The sequence below is a fragment of the Rhyacophila brunnea genome, unplaced genomic scaffold (genome assembly GCF_057557595.1).
Source record: "Rhyacophila brunnea isolate RB1 unplaced genomic scaffold, BYU_Rbru_1.0 scaffold_4, whole genome shotgun sequence".
Taxonomy (NCBI): Eukaryota; Metazoa; Arthropoda; class Insecta; order Trichoptera; family Rhyacophilidae; genus Rhyacophila; species Rhyacophila brunnea.
This window is the reverse complement of record NW_028233068.1, coordinates 17161923-17168688: the sequence shown is the minus strand read 5'-3', so window position 1 is coordinate 17168688 and position 6766 is coordinate 17161923.

Genomic DNA, 6766 nt, shown 5'->3' with positions numbered 1-6766 from the left:
TATGGGTACCTACCTATATATACTATGAGACACCAAGGCCAAACGACCTTTTATCCTCATCATCTGCTGTACATACCTACTCACGATCGTATACCTATTAAGGAAGAACTGTTGTTTATTCATTGGGGCTGCCATTTGTAGTTATCTCATCTAACTAAAATATCTTTTTTTTCTTTTTTAGAAAAAAATACGACACCCGACCGGTTTGAACCTGTTACCGCTGGATTCGTGCCAGTGTGCGTTTCCTTTTACGGGCATCCTACTTAATTGCGTTATAATATTGACTATGGGTTTTTGTATATTAAATCAAGGTATATTACCTATCAATTAAATGCCTTAATAACTGACGTCACGGACTACTCTGAGTATTTTTTTTTATATAACGTACATGCACACTTGCTGATGAATATTAATAAACTATTTCTTTTAGAAAATTTGAGAATGTAACATTCTGTATAATATTGAACATACATAATTATAACACTTACTAAATAATATTTAGAGCAGTGGTCGGCAACCTTTTGAGAGTCTGGGGAAAAAGTTAAATTTTGAAAAATTTATTTGGTTAGTGGGTAAAAGTTTGAAACAATTTTTTAATATTTTTATAAAACAATTTTATTTTTATAAAATAAAAAATACTTATTTAAGTACATAAGTTTATAAATTATATAATATAATGCGTATATTTGCATACGTATGTGGTACTTAATACAAATTTATTTTATAAAAACATACTTAAGTACATATAATATTTTTATTAGTGGTTTCCTTGGTTTTGATTTTTTTTTTACAAGTTTTTCAACATTTGGCAAATACGTAGTTGTCTTAAGTCGAACACAGGAATCAAGATTCTCTGGTGTTAATCAATTTCGCAAAGTATTCTGGATACATTTCATTTGAGAAAATGTTTGCTCACAAGAATATGTTGAACCAAATGCTGATAATAGAGCAAATTAATATAAGTACAGTACTCTCTCAGTAATCCGCCACTCGATTATCCGACAACTACTATAATCCGCCGTTATTTTTACTAGTTAAAATCACAAAATCAAGCTCTATAATTCGCCGGTATTCGTAAGTACTCCGCCGCGTGCCTATATCAACTTTACTGTCCGCTGTCGTATTTAACGTAGCGGGGGCCTAGAACAACCAGCCGGGACGACCAATAATTTAATCGTGGAAAAAGCTATGGCCCTCCATGAATCAAGATGATGAAAACTGGGAATCGGAAGACTTAGTTCCATTAGAAGAATTGATTCAGAGGGCCACTGAAAACTCGGAGCTAACGCGAAATGTTTTAGAAGAATCGATAGCAGAAAGTTCTGAGGAGTATGCGCTACTTCCGACTGAAGACGAGCTCATAAATATACCAATAGGCTTGCATTCTGAGTATGAAGGCAATACTTGTCAACCGACCGCAGCATACAGTCAAATCAGAAGATGCCCTGGCTGGAACTGACACGTTACCATTAATTAATGGGCAGAGGAAAATAATGCAACCGTCAACACATTCATCATGTTGCATAAATTACGAGATGTCACAATATTCATTTCAGAAAAAAACAAACAACATTGAACAAGTGGTTGAGTTACGTGATTTCCTGTTTAATATTATGTAGGTATGTAGTTAATAAACTTACTTTATAATTAATATGTATAATTTAATACATGATTTAATACATTGATTTTGATTATAAAAAAACCGTAAGTTGCTAGTACAAATTTCTCAATAAAAACTAATTTTACGAAATACCTGTCTTAATTTTTACGATATTTTGTATGTATGCACTATAATCCGCCGTTTTCACTAATTGAACACTTGTCTGGTTTTTGGGGTGGCGGATTACTGAGAGAGTACTGTATCATATTTTCTTGGCGGGTAACTCAAAATGTTGTAGTGGGTAATTCAATTACCCGCGGGTAGTAGGTTGCCTACCACTGATTTAGAGTTTAATAATTAAAGTTTAAGTATGTGGATACATAATAATTGATTAATATACAGAACTGTTTTAATGGTTGTTATTTAATGCACATTTACATGGTTTATAGGTATAATATTATTTAGATAATAATATTAATTTTAAATTAGTTATCTATGTGAATTTAGTACATATTTAAGAAATTTACGTCATTCTCAGACAAACATAATATGGGAGGAACGATTATTTTATTGAGAGATGATTAATTGTGTGAACTGCTTGATTGAAAGGTTTAATATCGACTAATGTAATAACGGCCCCACGATGGCCGAGCAACTTAAGTGTCGGCTTATAACGTCGTTTCATTTCTCGTACAAACAAAAATCAGTTAATACAAACATCCACTCTGTGGAGGTACTTACGATACGATCTAATTATGATCAGACATGGTCAAAAAAATATAATATAAGTTCGAGTGACGAGTACTTAATTATCGTCTGAGATCGTTAGTTGTATTTTATGTTGATAGATGTTATTATAGAACTCACGGTCCTTCTTCACTTCGTCGTGGGTTCGATGGATAAAAATATAAATAAATGTGGAAAATAGGGGTTATACTGTTGTTTTCCTTCGAATTGACAGAGTCAGCGCTGCGCAATAAGAATATTAGTACACAGGCAGGTGGAAAGGGAACTAAATTGAGGCTGTCATGAAGCTGTAGATTTTTTTAGACAGTTTCAATACATTGTCGTGGTTAGTTTCCACGTTCAAGTCTCTGGGAAGAGTGGTATTGCGAACGAGCCATGGAAAATTCGTAATTATTTTGGAAGATTTGTTTTGTAGCATTTTAAAATGTTTTAAATTGACTGTAGGACTCCAAAGAATATTAATGCCATTCTTTTTACTTTGTGCTTCTAACAGTCGGATCTTCTTGTAAAAGTTACTGCAGAGCTTTTTTGTCTGGATTTATCTTTATACGCCATTTATGATTTATCACACAAAGTGGCGATTTGATTAGTCGCAGCTTAGATACGGCCAATGTAACGATTACGGTTTACTGATGATAAACTTGAACAACTCTCTTTCTGAATTGGTCTCATAGTGTTGCTAACTCCACTTCTCAACCGCAACACATGGGGTTGGTTATATAGATATTAGATCTTGAGTTGTTGGTTGTGTAGATCCAACATCTATTAATTTACCTATGCAGAAGGTTGCGTTGAGTGTGTGATATTACATGTTCGGGACACAATTGAAATAAGACACACTGAGTATTTTCTTGGGTTTATATTGTGGCACTACATTTTAAATCATAGATGTATGATGCACGGCATTAAGAATGATGACACATTGGTATTGATGTTATGTTACGTAAGATTTACATTTTGATTTTAATTGTATTGGATATTAAGTGAGTAGCGCATCAGGGCTCGAAATGAACCGGAGCGCACCGGAGCGCTGTTCCTGTTCGTGAAATCGGTAAAACTATCGCTACGTCTTGTGGAAAAAATAATTTGACTGAATGAGCTAGATAAGCCATATAATAGAAAATCTAATACACTTATTTTTATAAAAAACACATACAATTTGATAAATATGTGAATATCTTCAGAAAACTCGCTCCGGTTCGTAAATTTTTCCATTTCGAGCGCTGTAACGCATGAATATTTGACTGTACAGTTCTAGACCGAAAATGCAACTCAATTGTTGGCTGGCATTTCCACTTGTGTTATTGTTTGTGGCATACAAATAACCACAGACAATAATAAGTCGGTTGTAGAGTTGGGTAAACCTCTACAGTTACTAGGGATGTCAAAACAATATTGGTATTTTGGTAGCCAGGCTCGGTCGTAGGGCGATTGAACCGATTGGGCCCAATTGAGCCCTGCGCTCTAAGCCGCAGGTGATTTCGAGCACCGCAATAAAATACATTATAATGAAACAACTTAGGCTGCGGACACACGGCATTGCAGTGGACGTGTGTCTGCACCTTTAAGATAGCTAATATTCAATTTAATCAAATATTATTTTATTGTGACGCATGTAAAACACTTTATTCGTGCAGTATAATTACAGAAAATTTGTGAAAATTTTACTGCATTATTTGGGTTATCAGCATTGTTCAAATGTTTAGCTACATATTATCTTGCAATTTCATCTGTCAATTACTAATTTTGTTCCTGAAGAAATCAAGAAATTTCAGAAAAAGTATGAATAGGTATGCCAACAAAAAGGAGTAGTCCAATCGAGCCTCCCGTTTGCTAGGTCTGCGGTCTGGTTGGTACCAGTTTTAATCTTTTGATACAACATCGATTCCAGGTATTGATACAAAATATTTTGTCTTGCAATTTTTGCAATATAAAAAAATCAATAAGATCTAATCTAAAAATCAATAGGATTGGATTACATATATAACTAAGTATCGATAGTTTTCTTCCAATACTGATACCACGCATCCAGTGACATCAAGGCTCAACGCACTACGATAAAAAATGAACAATTTAATTTTAATTTTCTAAAAAAATCCATGCAATCAAAGAATTTTTATTTTGTATAATACCTATGTTACGCCGAATGTGCGAAATTGAATATTACATGAAATGGGCAAAATTTTGCCTAAATCATGAAAAATGCAAGCCCGTTGCCTTATTCATGAATTGACAAAATATCTGGAGAGTGCGTGAATTCGGCAGTAATTTTTCTGCCTAGTTCATGTATTGGAAAAATTAGATAGTAGCGCTACGGTGGTATTTTTTGCAACTAAACTAAATGTATCAAAATGCTCATGCATTGGTCAAAATGTACATATATTATCTATGGTCAAAATAGATGATCGCGCTCCGGTGGTATTTTTTGCAACTAATCAAACTAAACAAATGGGTCAAATGTCATTGATTATAATATAAAAATATACCAATCAATAACTGCAATGACGTTCATATCCATTTACTATGCGCAAAAAAATCTAGAACTATAATATGATAACGGAAGAATGTAACGTGCAATGGTCGATTGAATGTTTGTGATAGTTTGTTGACACTTGATAGCTAACCTCAAAATGGACATTCAGTTGAATAATTTAATTCACAATTACAAAAACCTAACCTAATAATAATAATATTATATTATGTCCAATTATAACTAATAAAACCATCCGTATTAAATTTACTTTTTCTTCTGTCAGGTTGACAGTTCAAGAATTCCATACCCTGGCGAATTCATGTACTCAGCAGAAAATTTACCTAATTCATGAATAAGGCAACAGGCTTGACTATTACATGAATTAGCCAAAATTTTGCCCATTTCATGTAATAGTCAATTTCGCACATTGGGTGTAACACCTATACAAACACGGTTTAAAGTGAAACAGTATACTTTCTGACAAATCACAATACATAAATACATACTACAGCGGAATAATTATCATTTAGCATTTGGAATATAGTTTTCATGAATTTATATTTTACAATAACGAAGATATATTTAATCAAAACCTTCTATATATCCATTCATTTTATAGGGAGGCAGGTTTTAACTCTTAGGAGGCCCCCTTTTAAATTTTTTCACGAATCGGTTGCGTCATGTTGCATTAGGGAAACGCTCTGCCAGGCATTGAAACTTTTTTATTGTTATTCATCAGGTTGGTACAGTTCTCTCTAGGATGTGATAATAATGATATGGTGAATAATAAATAACTAAAATGTTTTTCTTTTGCCAACAATACCCGCTTCCTTCCTGTGTTAATGGCGGAGAATAACAAATTATAAACAAGGAATGAATTAAAGTGGCATTGTTGTTTTAGAATAAAACACGGTTCATTTCATACCAACGAAAACAATTTATTTTATTTATATTTATTTCTATACAATATTAAAATTAATATTAACTATTAAATAAAAAAGAAAACACAATCATGTTTTACCTACAATCAATCTAATAAAGATTGTTTTTTTTGTGTTTACATTTACAAGGAATGCATTACATACCTAAGTATTTATTAACTGCAACATTTTAAAAATAAATACATTACTGTATAGATTGTGAGGCTATCAAAGTTTTATTACAGAGGTCAAGGATCAGAATTAAATTAATACAAATAGATATGTGGTAAAACCCAAACAGGTCTCAAGAACCATTATTTTTTTAATTTTCACCAGATAAACTATTGAACTTGAAACAGATTAGGTAGTTATCTTTGGAAATTTCACAGTGCACCAATCAATCCTCATTTTTTTTATATTAGTAGGTATCTATGAATCAGCATAGCCGAAAAAATGTTTTTCACATATTATTATAATACAGGTGACCCTCGACTTTCGTACGTAATTGGTTCCTGAAAATGTGTACGAATGTTGAATGTGCGAAAGTAGAACAATGTAAAAAAAAAATCAAAAAATGTGTAAAATGTAAAATATTTATTTATCAATGGGTATAATAAAGTTAACGAGGTGTATTAGCAATCGGGTGTTTTCTTTATAAACTTGTCAAGAGATAGTTGAATAGTGAATACCACCCTTTTTTTTCGTTTCTTGATAGAGTTCTATAAAACGCTGTGTGCTTTATCAATTACTTTACAGTCTACGTACTTGAGATAATATACGCTGACCATTGGCCATTGGGATCACATTCTTCAAATTTGTCAAGACGCATGAAGGCTTTATTCATATTTTTGATTGTCAAAGTTTTGATGATGGGTTTATCAGCCTCTTCTTCTTCACTTTAATTTTTTTTGTTGCTGAAATGAGTATTCATCTGCATCTGACAGAGGTTTTGAGTGAGATTCAATTAACTCATTAACATCTTCGTTATTGGCGTCCAAGTTTATTATGGAGAGAATACCTCATTTT